This window comes from Melanotaenia boesemani, chromosome 10 (genome assembly GCF_017639745.1).
Source record: "Melanotaenia boesemani isolate fMelBoe1 chromosome 10, fMelBoe1.pri, whole genome shotgun sequence".
Classification (NCBI taxonomy): domain Eukaryota; kingdom Metazoa; phylum Chordata; class Actinopteri; order Atheriniformes; family Melanotaeniidae; genus Melanotaenia; species Melanotaenia boesemani.
The window spans coordinates 14,770,400-14,783,142 of NC_055691.1; positions in this window are offsets into that span (position 1 = coordinate 14,770,400).

Below are 12,743 nucleotides of genomic sequence, written 5' to 3' on the forward strand. Positions count from 1 at the left end.
CCAACTACCATTCTGGCTGGCATATGTGTAGTTGTAGCACGACTCCAGTTGCTTGCTAACAATGGCACTCTTTAGTTGAAGCAGCTAGAGTGACCAATCCATGGGGAGTTTATTTTTATTTTAAAGCAGAGTGTGGGCAAAAAGATCCTTTTGAAAATCTGAACATGAGCTGCAGACTGAAATGTATCAACTTCTGTACATCACAGAAAATTAAAATGCCTAATTCTCTAACCACATGGCTACTGAAAATGCCATTTTCAGTTTATGAATGAGTTTTAACAAGACACCCGGCTGTGTGGTCAGTATAAAATGCCACTGCCCCACTTCCCACTGGATATTTGGCTGATAAAATACAGACAAGAGGTTGTGGGGCTAAACTTGGCACACCTGCTAATCCTCTGCTAACGGTTCCTGTCCGTCTTGCCCTGAAGCGACAGTGTGTTGACAGCAGCCTCCGCCCCCTTCATCTCTCCCTCCTCCATCCATCCTTCCATCAACCCCCACCCACCTGTCTAATGTCACATTGCTTCCCCTTCATTCTCTCCAGCAATTTCCTATTGCCCTAGCAGATCATGTTTCAGGGTCTAAAACTGCAAAGGCAGGCAAACACACACGCACACACACACACACACACACACACACACACGCACACAGTGCACAAGCACACATAGGCAAAAAAGGGCACACACACTCTCTTGCATGCTATCCATGCTGTCATTTCCACTGCCATGCCATTCCTCACAGTTTGATCACTTACACCATTACACTTTCCAGATTTGTATGTTTCTCTCTTTGCCCCTCCCTGATATCTCCATCTTTTCATTCCTGTCTTTCTTGTCAATCCACCTCAGGGAACAGTCTGACAAAAAGTTTATCAGAAGCAACAGATAAAACCAGCTCATAGAAAAAAAAAAGTTCTTTTTATGGTATTGTAAACAAAATCCCACTGGGGTTTCTAGACCCTCTAAAGCTTTTGAATGGGTAAGATCTGGCAAAAAAATTAATAAAAAGACTGTAAAAGACAGCAAAAATCACAATCACATCCTCATAAAATCATAAAATAAATTGAAATTATTAAAAGGACGATTAATTAAAAGTTACTGTGCAGATTTCATTCATAGGCTCATGAGAAATATTTTTAACCTGGATTTAAACATGTCTACATTTGGTGAAAGTTTAATCTCCACTGGCAGTTTGTTCCACTTGTTTGCAGCATAACAGTTAAATGCTGCTTCTCCATATTTAGTCTGGACTAGTTGGCCAGAATCTTTGGATCTAAGAGCTCTGCCATGTTTATATTCTCTGAACATATCACAGATGTATTCTGGGCCTAAACCGTTCTAAAAATGTGTAATTTGGAAACCAGTGTCAAGATCTTAGTCCTGGTTAAAACCCTAGCAGCAGCGTTTTGAGTGAGCTGCAGATGTTTAGTGCTCTTTTTAGGAAGTCCTGTTAAAAGACCATTACAGTAATCCAGCCTACTGGAGATGAATGCATGGATGAGTTTCTTCTGGTCTTTCTGGAAGACTAAACTTTTAATTCTGTTGATGTTTCTGAGTCAGATCTAAGTCTATCAACACTCCAAGGTTACGAACTTGGTTGGTAATTTTAAGAGACGGAGTCTCCAGGTGTTTACCAATACTGACCAAGGGAGATTCTAGGATCAGAGGTTTAGGGGTGCTGAGCACCCAGAGAGCTGTCTGGAAAGGCAAGATAAATGTCACTGTTTTGTACATTTTAGCACAATTTCATTCTCACATTTGTGAAAGAAAAGCAAAACACTTTTTGGGAAAGTCTGTGACTAAACCATCAAATCTTGTCACGGTTTCTGGGTTTTGGTGGGTGTTTTGATCATGGTTTAGGATTTTGGTTTTTGTCATGTTTAGTTCGGTCTTGTTCTTGGCTTATAGTTCTTATGTTCATGCTTTAGGTTTCAGTTTTGTCATGTTTGGTTTTCCCTCTTGTGTTCCTGTGATTTCTGTTCTGCCTCATTAGATCACCTGGTCTGATTAGTCATCCACTTCACCTGTGTCTTGTTACTCCCTCTGTGTATAAGTACTCCTGGTTTTCAGTCACTCCTTGTCAGATCCTCTCATTTGGTCATGTGTGGTTTAGTTTGTTGGCTTTATCCTTGTCTTGCGTTCTGGAACTAAACCTGTCACCTGCACCAATTCTGCCTCTATCGTATAAGATAGCTGTCAAAAAGACGTATGCATGATTCTAAGATTTGTAGTCGTATTTTTGTGTTAATAAAAGTTTTGTGCACAAATCAAGGCTGTCATATATGTGCGTCTGGTCAATTTTGTGGATTAGGAGTTGTTTTATGTGAGTATGAATCTTAAAGCTGTGAGTGCAAAATCTTGTGAATACAACTCCAATTTCTACGAAGACAAAGTCTCCTATTCTGTGTGGACACGAATTCACGTTTTTGGGTACGAGTAGAAAAGTATTCAGATGACGTCACAAGGGAGGAGTAATCGATCTGCCGATTGTACAAAACACAACAAGCTCCAATTTCAAAGATGGCTGAAGAAATTGCAGCGGGAGGAGCTACCGGCTCAAGTGAAGCATCACAGGTAAGATGTTCAAGCGGTCTTTATTTATATATTAAAGAAAAACATACTATTTTCAATAATATTCTTTGATTTAAAGACGTACTGCTATAGTTTGCCATGTCGGGTAGTGCTAGCATTAGAAGCTGGCTTGTGCTATTAGCATTGATGTAGCGTGGAAACTATAAAATGTTTATTCTTAGACAATGTCGATTGAAATGCGACTTTTATGGATTTATTAATTACGCTATTTAGTCGATCAGTCTGTCCTCGCCAATCCTCTTTTCCATTTACCCCACTCCCTTCGTCCACCTTTTTTTTTTATTCCACTCCTGCGTTGTTCAGAAGCTGAGGATAAATCAATCCATGTACTGGTGAATAACCGTATTTATTATATATGTCATGATATGCATATTTATGTAATCTTCTCTGCCATAAACACGATATTGCGGGGGTTGCGGGGGCGTTTGAGTGACGTGACCTGGGACGCCGATGGAGTGAAGAGACTTAATTCCTCCCAGTAGAAAGTTGCAATGGATTTCCTTAACCATCACTATTACTCTGAAGTTGGTTAAGTACCGCGTAAAACCTCATAGGGCAAATATCTGGCATATTTCCTCCCTGAGCATCATCTTTGTCATCTGATCAACCAGCGGAGCACCGTTGCTAGGGGCATTGGCGTCCCTAGCAACGGTGCTCCGCAAGTCGTGTTATACTGTTTACAAAAATGACAATCCATTGCAACTTTCTACTGGGAGGAATTAAGTCTCTTCACTCCATCGGCGTCCCAGGTCACGTCACTCAAACGCCCCCGCAACCCCCGCAATATCGTGTTTATGGCAGAGAAGATTACATAAATATGCATATCATGACATATATAATAAATACGGTTATTCACCGGTACATGGATTGATTTATCCTCAGCTTCTGAACAACGCAGGAGTGGAATAAAAAAAAAAGGTGGACGAAGGGAGTGGGGTAAATGGAAAAGAGGATTGGCGAGGACAGACTGATCGACTAAATAGCGTAATTAATAAATCCATAAAAGTCGCATTTCAATCGACATTGTCTAAGAATAAACATTTTATAGTTTCCACGCTACATCAATGCTAATAGCACAAGCCAGCTTCTAATGCTAGCACTACCCGACATGGCAAACTATAGCAGTACGTCTTTAAATCAAAGAATATTATTGAAAATAGTATGTTTTTCTTTAATATATAAATAAAGACCGCTTGAACATCTTACCTGTGATGCTTCACTTGAGCCGGTAGCTCCTCCCGCTGCAATTTCTTCAGCCATCTTTGAAATTGGAGCTTGTTGTGTTTTGTACAATCGGCAGATCGATTACTCCTCCCTTGTGACGTCATCTGAATACTTTTCTACTCGTACCCAAAAACGTGAATTCGTGTCCACACAGAATAGGAGACTTTGTCTTCGTAGAAATTGGAGTTGTATTCACAAGATTTTGCACTCACAGCTTTAAGATTCATACTCACATAAAACAACTCCTAATCCACAAAATTGACCAGACGCACATATATGACAGCCTTGATTTGTGCACAAAACTTTTATTAACACAAAAATACGACTACAAATCTTAGAATCATGCATACGTCTTTTTGACAGCTATCTTATACGATATGCCTCTGACTGCCTGCAATTGGGTCCTCACCTCCTCTGACGTCCGCCATTCATGACAAAATCTGATAAAGGTTATTTAAGTGCTGAGCCACACGAAAGATGAATGGAATCATAAAAGAAACACATCGTAACTCTAATTTCTGAGGGACGACAACTCAATTTTATGTGTCTTCAACATACACATAAACTGCATGTATGTTTCTGGAGTAAACCATTTCCTTATAGTGGGTACCAAAAATAACATAAATGGATCTTGGACTTATTTTTGGACTTTTATTTGAAATACAATGCACAACATGTAAAACACATTGGACTTTTTCAATGTGTGTATAAATACAAATAAATACATATACATCTGCGATTCCTTCATCTCACTACCAATAGTTGCAGTTATCTCTTGAGAACAACATTCAATCATCTCATTCTGACTGCTACAGGAGAGGTATGTGGTGTATACCTCTGCAAGAATGGATCAACTTTCCCAAAAGTGTTATGCACTCGCAGAAATTCCCTTTACTGTTTCGCTCTTCTGTTTTAACAGCAACCAGTAGAAGGTGTCATAATGTGGTGGAGGTGAGGAAGTAGACCCAAATCCAGGACGTAAAGGCAGGAGGGAGACAGAATACAGGAATAAGGTTTAATGATGGAAAAAAAAAAAAAAAACAAAAAAAAAAAACACAGATGAACCAGGAGACATGATAAGGAAACACTACGGATGATCTGACACAGGACAACTAAAACCAACGGGCATGAATACACTGAGGTGAACTAACAAGGAACAGGTGAAGTGAATGCGAAAAATTAAACAAGGTGAACTACTGAACAGGAAGTAAAACAGAACACAATACATAAGGGGGATGAACCTACATAATATAACAGGAGACCAGAACAATGAACCCACAAAACAGTAAAACTGAACCTAAAAACACACAGACCATGACAGAGAGGAACATGTTTCCCCTATTCTGGCTTCACTTCACTGGCTGCCTTTAAACTTAAGTTTGTTTCTAAATGGCCTTGCTCTGCCTTACCTCTCTGAGGTTTTCCATCCCTGCTTGCCTTCTCGGTCCATGAGGTCAGCTGACCAGCTGCTCCTGCAGGTACCGAGGTCCAGGAGGAAGCTCAGAGGGGACAAGGCCTTCCCTGTTGCTGCTCCACAACTGTGGAATAATCTGCCTTTACACATCAGGGAGGCCCCCTTACTGTCCTTTTTTAAAACTCATCCTAAAACCGTTTAGGACCAGTAGTCTTATCCCCTAAATCAAAAGATATATCTTGAGATCGTTTGGCTTGGTGCTGGTATGCTGCTCTCTCTGCGTCTCTTCATCTCTTTCGCTTTCATTCTCAGAGGGGGCCTGGCAATGTTCACATGGCTCTTTTTTTTATTAAAAAAAAGACAATTTATGTTTATGATGAGGCTGTCTGTCTGTACACAAACACACACACAACAGGAGTTATAATGTTAATGGGCATCCAGTCAGTTAGCTAGTCAGAAGCACATGGGCTTTAATATTAACACATGCACATGACATAACAGCTAGCTTCTCCCATTCCAGTTCAAACAGAGGACAGTGGTACTGACCACCTGTAACATTTCTTAGCTAGAAACAACATCGGCTAACTTCTACTTAACAACGTAAAGAGTAACCTAAGCTTAAATGCAGCAAACATGAGGACTGGTAATGATAAAATGATAATCATGTGTTGGTGATGAGTGGCAGACCTTAATTGTGCCACACACCCTTGTATCAGCCAGGTACTTACACCACAACTGCATATCCGCCACTCAGGAAGCCACACAGCGCTAGGTAAGGTGTGCAGGATCAGACCATTTTTGAGATGTTTTGGCAGCTCGGCTGTTCTCTAATTAAGACTACAACGTGTTGCAGTACTTTTAACTTTTTAAATGTTTTTGTCCACACTCTTCATTAAGGCAATAATATCTGACTGTAAAGCCTGGTATACACATAACGATTTTTTGGCTGTTTTTCTCTCCGTTTTGCCTCTTCCCGAACTCGGACGGCAAACGCCTGGTCATCATGAGATTTCCCTGTCCAATCATGATTTGATCTGAGATGTGTTAAGAGCCAATTTGTCCTGATAATCCGCTCTGAAATGGGTCGTAGCTGACAATCAGAAATATTGAACACGTTTAATATTTCAGAGCCAATTTCTGAGGAACGCTGACAACTTGTGCATTGTGACTGCGTGGATGGTGACGTGGTATGGAATGTAGCCGGATAGATGGTCCCAAGACCACCGTCATTCCCTCGTCCCATATATCCCCTTCCATGCTGTGTGTTGTGTTTTCCCGTTGTTTCTATGTTGCTTCTTTTTTGTTATTTGCTGGTTGTTGCTATGGTTCTTCTTCTACGTTTTGACGTTTTTCATTTTCAATCTGGTCATGGAGCTCTGAATGCAGGCTCTAGTGAGCGCTTATGGGTGGGGGAGGAGCACCGCTGCTCATTGAGAACAGTAAACTTTTCATGCTTTCATATCAGTCTCCAAAAGTCTCCAATAATATCAGAAAAAGTTGCTAGATGGTTGCTAGTTTTTTAAAATAGAGTCACTAGAGGGGTCTGAAAAATCGCTAAATACAACACTAAAGTCACTAAGTTGGCAACACTGTGTTAGCCGAGCTGTGACGTGTGCATCATTATAAATCCCAAATTCTGCAGTTAGGTTCTGATAAAACCTGCTCTGTGAAGATGAACATCATCCTCACTGTAGGACAGAGTTCAGTCCCAGACTGTGGAGACAAGAGATTGCCACCTTCAATCTAACTGCTGTAGGCAGAATCTGGACTCATCGCTTAACATAACATTCCTCCATGTGTCCAGGTTCCAGTACACATGTTGCCAACACAAGTATAAATGGGCCTAATGGTGAAGGGCAGTCACGGCAATTAATAGCAGAATAAACTGTTTGGCTTTGGCACAGATTTGGCAACATTTTAATGGGCACAACCCACATACCCACAAGTCTGCTGCTCATCTCGCAAATGCATTTTCCTTATAAATGTGGCACCATTTTAAAGAGAAATAAAAAGGGTTTCCAAGAGTAGAAGAAAAGATTTATTGCGAAGAAGCAGTTATTTAGTGTATAATCACACAGTGATATAATTCACTAAATTCATATTTCCTTACATTTTTTGCTAAGCTTATTAGCTTTTTAGCTTCTTCCTCTTTGTCATGAAGTTTATATTATTTTCCTCTCTTTCAAACAACACATTAGCATAAAGGTCTCAGTCTGAAGGGTGTAAGACTACATGAAGACTGGTTTGGGCTATCATCACAACAGTCTAATATGTTGGAGAATCCCTTTCAAGATGAAGATATTTAGAAAGTTCAGTCTGAGTGTTGTTGTATGCACAGGTTATCTGGAGGTTGTTGGATTCCTTTATCAGATTGTAAATTGTTACAACTGTCAGAAGGCAGAAATATTTATTATAGAATGGAAAATTACATGTATACAAATGCACAGATCTTGAATCCTGTTTAAAAGCTTAAGCTTGAATCAGCAATCAAACGATAAATAACATCAGACATTAGTGTGCTTTTCATTAACTTTTTTCACCATTGTTAAAATCAGCACTCATGTCACTGGGATCTGCAAACCCACCCACGCTCTCTGGAATTCTGGCAAAGAATGTCTGGAGTAGGGGGTAAGTCGGAATGAAGCGCCTTGTTCTCGGACTCTTGTGTTTTGATCTCTTTCTCCATATGTGAGTGTGTGTTCTTGTGTGTACAGTATAATAATGTGTTCTGTGTCACAGGCTTTCAGCCCACGTACTTTCCACAGCAAGGCAGTTTTGTAACTCTGGTGTGATCACAATCCTTCAGAAACTGTTCCTCTAGAACAGTTTGAGATGTTGACAAAATACTTAATCATTATGCACATTTATGGCATTTTTGCTTTAGATTCACAGAATTTTACCTGTGATAGATTCAAAATCTCATACAATTTTCCAGAGGATACTTTCCAAAATGAATCTAAAAGTCTTCAGTGTTCTTCCTTTTTAATTTGGATTGTACTGTGTTTACCTTTGTCAAAGACAGTCTGTTCGTTTGGGCCCCAGTTGTGCCTCAAAACATGATTGAATCCTTGATGCTACCTGTCCTGACAGTTTCCTGTGAATAGATCTCATATCTTATTCTTGTTCACTAATCTTTCTTTCTTTAACTTTTTGGCTACAACTGTTAAACAGACAGATGGTGTATTGTGGAAAAGAAACTGTCAGTGGGAAAACTCACATGTCTGCAACTATCTGCAATGCAACAGACAATAAATCTATGTTTGGTAACTGACAGAAGCCTCTGACCTATATGTGGAGGTGAGAATGCAAATTCTAAATTTTAGAAGGGGGAAAAACGCTCATGTGTGAATCAGATGGATTTTCAGCATGCTGTTACAGCTGGCTGCTGCACGTGCTGCAGCGAGTTGTCCCAGATACAGGTGAAGTGTTGGGGGAAAACATCTGAGTCTCATAGCTTTCACTGTGAAAGACTTTACCATGATGAGTACCAGGGTGGAACCAGCCTATGTGCTCTGAGGTGCAGCTGTTTCATTGGAAAATTACTGGTTGTAGAAACACCTGATCATTATTTATATTTAAACCAAGAAAAAAGACAATTCAAAATCTTATGGTTCTGGCTTACACTGTAAAATCTAGTAAGTTGGCAGCTCTACAGGTTTTCAGTGTTTCCATGCTCCAACACACCTGACTGAAATTAAATGGATCCACTATGAAGCTTTGCACAATGACTCACTATTTTGAATCAGGCGTGTTGCAGCAGGGAAATATCAAAAACCTGCAAGGACTGTAGCCCTCGTGGAACCGAGCTGAATAGCCCTTTCCTAGAGGTTCGCCTTGTCTTGCTTTGGTTTTATTATGATTGTGGATGGAAACATGTATTGCTAACCCATAAAAATTGCTATTCTGAGTACAAGAAGCACTGATAAATCCAATAAATGCTTTCCGTGTTCTCTAATTTGCCATTTGTATTACCTAGACGTAACTTTCTAAAACTTACTTTCAGTATCTTATTTTGTCAGTGAGTCAAGCTAAAGGAGCTTTGATCCTTTTACCTGGCTGAAAACACCAACGCTGCAACTTCAGCCTGTCGTGATTCAGACTTGGAGACTTATAAAACCTTTTCTTTAAAAGATATCTTTGGCTCCTGCATAGACCTTGAGTCAGTGTGTCCTTCCGCCCATGCAGCCACCTGAAAAGACTCCAAGGATCTTTCTATTATTGCTCTGCAAGAGAGAAGAGATGGAGGGAGCAGGGTAGAAAGAAAAAAAGACAGGTAAAGAAAGAGAGGGAGGATATTGGCAAAAGAAGTAGCGATTGACAAAAGGTGATCTCGAACAGCTGTGAATCATCGGCGCCGTCTCCATCAAGCCCACGCAGCCAGCTGAAGAGGTGTATAAATAGTTGTTATCATATAAAAGGCATTTTAAAAATGGCATAATGAGAGAGATGAGGAGAATGAACATTGCATCCCGCCTACACATGTAGACTTGCTATCAGGCTTACTGTAGCTGCTGCAGATTTCACTCATCTATTTGGGCTTTTTGTTTACACTTTCAGTTAGGAATTTATTTTACTTGCACATCTACTCACATATCTGGTGACTGTGAATATATCAATAATACATTCCTAGACATAGCTTAGAATTAACATTAGAAACAGGTGAAGAGCCCACTAGGACTATACTAAGCCTATAGTCAGCCTGTGGCAGCACCAAAACATAGCAGCAGTGATATATGGCAGCCCACTCCTCTCTAATAAATCTAGAGATGGGTACATTGTAGAATGCTAATTTCTAGTGATGTGTTATACCACTGATTTTCTTACCAATTTGAAAGTGCTGGCGATACCCATCCGATACTTTGTACTTAATGTGTTTGGAAAAACACTTTCAAAGCAGTAAGAGGAGCGGAAATGTTAAATTTGATAGAATACTTGGTAACTCAAATGGAAATTACCAGTAAAATGCATGAAAAAATATATAAATGCTACAATAATAGCATATGTTTGTCAACAGCTAGATATTAAATATTCAGTTAACCATCAGTCTAAACAAATGAGAATAATAAACAACACTGATGTAGGCATTTTAAGTCGAATTAAACAACACAAATGAAGACATATCCAGAGAAAATAATTCTGAAATTGGTACTGATGACAAAAACAGTATTATATTAACATGTTGTATTTCAACATGCTGTATTTCAACATATGTTGTGGTGGCATATGTCTGAAACCATCTGCCTGATAATCCCAGTGCTTCTCTTTGTCTTTTCTTGTGAAACGTCTTGTCGCAGACACAGTTTTGATTCAGTTCAGCTCAATTCAACCACTTCCCAACAAAGTAATCTCAAGGTACTTTCAGTCCAGTTCTATCCAACTCACTGTAGTCCAAGTATAATCCAATTAAAACAAATCCATGATATGATCCACATTGTGCTCTGGGAGTTGACGTCACACAACCCCAGCATACAACAGTCGAAATCTAACCACCGGCATTTTGGCAGGAAGGCGCGCTGTTCAAATAACTACCAGGTATCTCTCTGCTTGACGCTAAACTGGCAAATAATGCTAAATATGCTGGATAGCTGTTGTGCCCCAGAATGCAATATTTAATGCAAAGATTGAGGTCCTTCAGAGTGCAGGAAAGTCTCCCGAGGACCTTCTATGACTCCATCGTGGCCTCAGTCATATTTTGGGGTATTGCCTGCTGGAGCAGTGGCACCATGGCAGCAGAGAGAAAGAAACTGAATAACCTGGTAAAAAAAAGGGCCGGCTCTATCATGGCCTGCAGTTGTAAGCCTGTGGAAGTGGTGGGAGACAGGAGGATGATGGCAAAGCTGTCATCAATCATGGACAATGATTCATGAGACTGTTAGAGCCCTGGAAAGCACCATCAGCAGCAGGCTTCTTCACCCATAGTGCATGATGGAGAGGTACAGCAGATCCTTTCTTCCCTCTGCTGTCAGACTCCATAACCAGGCCTGCTTCCAGCAGGGATGATCATCCACAAAAAAGCTCACTGCAATATCAGATCCTAATAACTGTATATATTCCTATTGATACCTATTTATGGGGTCAATAACTGTCACATTGAACTGCTTTCATACATGGCATTTTCGTTTGTACAGTATTTATCTTTTTTTTCTCTCTTGCACTATTATCTTTTGGTTTGTATATATGTAAATATCCATGTGTGTGTTCTTCTATTTTGATTCTGTGTATATACTATACAGCTGTCTGCAACACCAAATTTCCCAGATAAGGGATGAATAAATATCTAATCTAATCTAAATTGTACATTTCCATATTACCATTCACCATAATGTGACACAACAGGTAACATATGTTATGCTAGTTAATGTTAATTGACTAAGAGACAAGGGGCTGTGGTGTTGCTGAGAGTAAATTACTAATTTTGGAGATATTGTTAAATGAGGTAATTAGGACTTGCCACCTCAGTAATGGCAGTACCGCAAGGTGGTGCAGCACAAAAAATGGCTGCCAGATTAGTCTACAGCTCAGATATGGAAAACCATGTTTCATGCTAATGATTAAAATCAAAATGAGCATGGCACACCATCCAGTCCCTCTTTGAGCCTCCTTATAAGACTTTTTCTGGCTTTCTAAGGAAAGACTTGAGAATGCGGACATCCAGCATGTAAAATGCTCATATGAGGCTAATTTCCCTCCTGTCGCTTGTTCGTTGGGTACTTTACAGGATGCTAGCCATGTTTAATGTTAGGAACAAAAATAAACCAATTTCATTATTTTGATTGCAGTATTTTTGCATGTATAGAAAGGTTCTTGTCATATTACAGCACTAAGCACAATTGTGAGCCAGAATCACTGTGCTTCCTGTCTTTTGTTACGATCGGCAGCTATGAATCCGAGCTAGTGGCCATGACCTGTGGAGTCCCCCAGGGGTCAGTCCTTGGACCTCTTCTGTTCAACTTGTATATGCTCCCTTTGGGTAAAATATTACATAACTATAGCATTAGTTATCAAAGTTATGCAGATGATACACAACTTTATGTGTCTCTGTCACCAGATGACTGCAGTCCAGTAGACTTAATGTGTCAGTGTCTGGAGCAAATAAACACCTGGATGAGGGAGAATTTCCTACAATTAAATGAAGACAAAACTGAGATTATTCTGTTTGGTAGCAAAGAGAAAATGGTCAGCATTGGCAAACACCTGGAGACTCGGGCTCTTAAAATCACCAACCAAGTTCGTAACCTGGGAGTGTTGATAGACTCAGATCTGACTTTCAGCAGCCACATCAAAGCTGTCACTAAGGCAGCTTTTTATCAGCTCAGAAACATCAACAGAATTAAAAGTTTAGTTTCCCAGAAAGACCAAGAGAAACTCATCCATGCATTCATCTCCAGTAGGCTGGATTACTGTAATGGTCTTTTAACAGGACTTCCTAAAAAGAGCATTAAACATCTGCAGCTCATCCAGAACGCTGCTGCTAGAGTTTTAACCAGGACTAAGAGATCTGAACACATCAC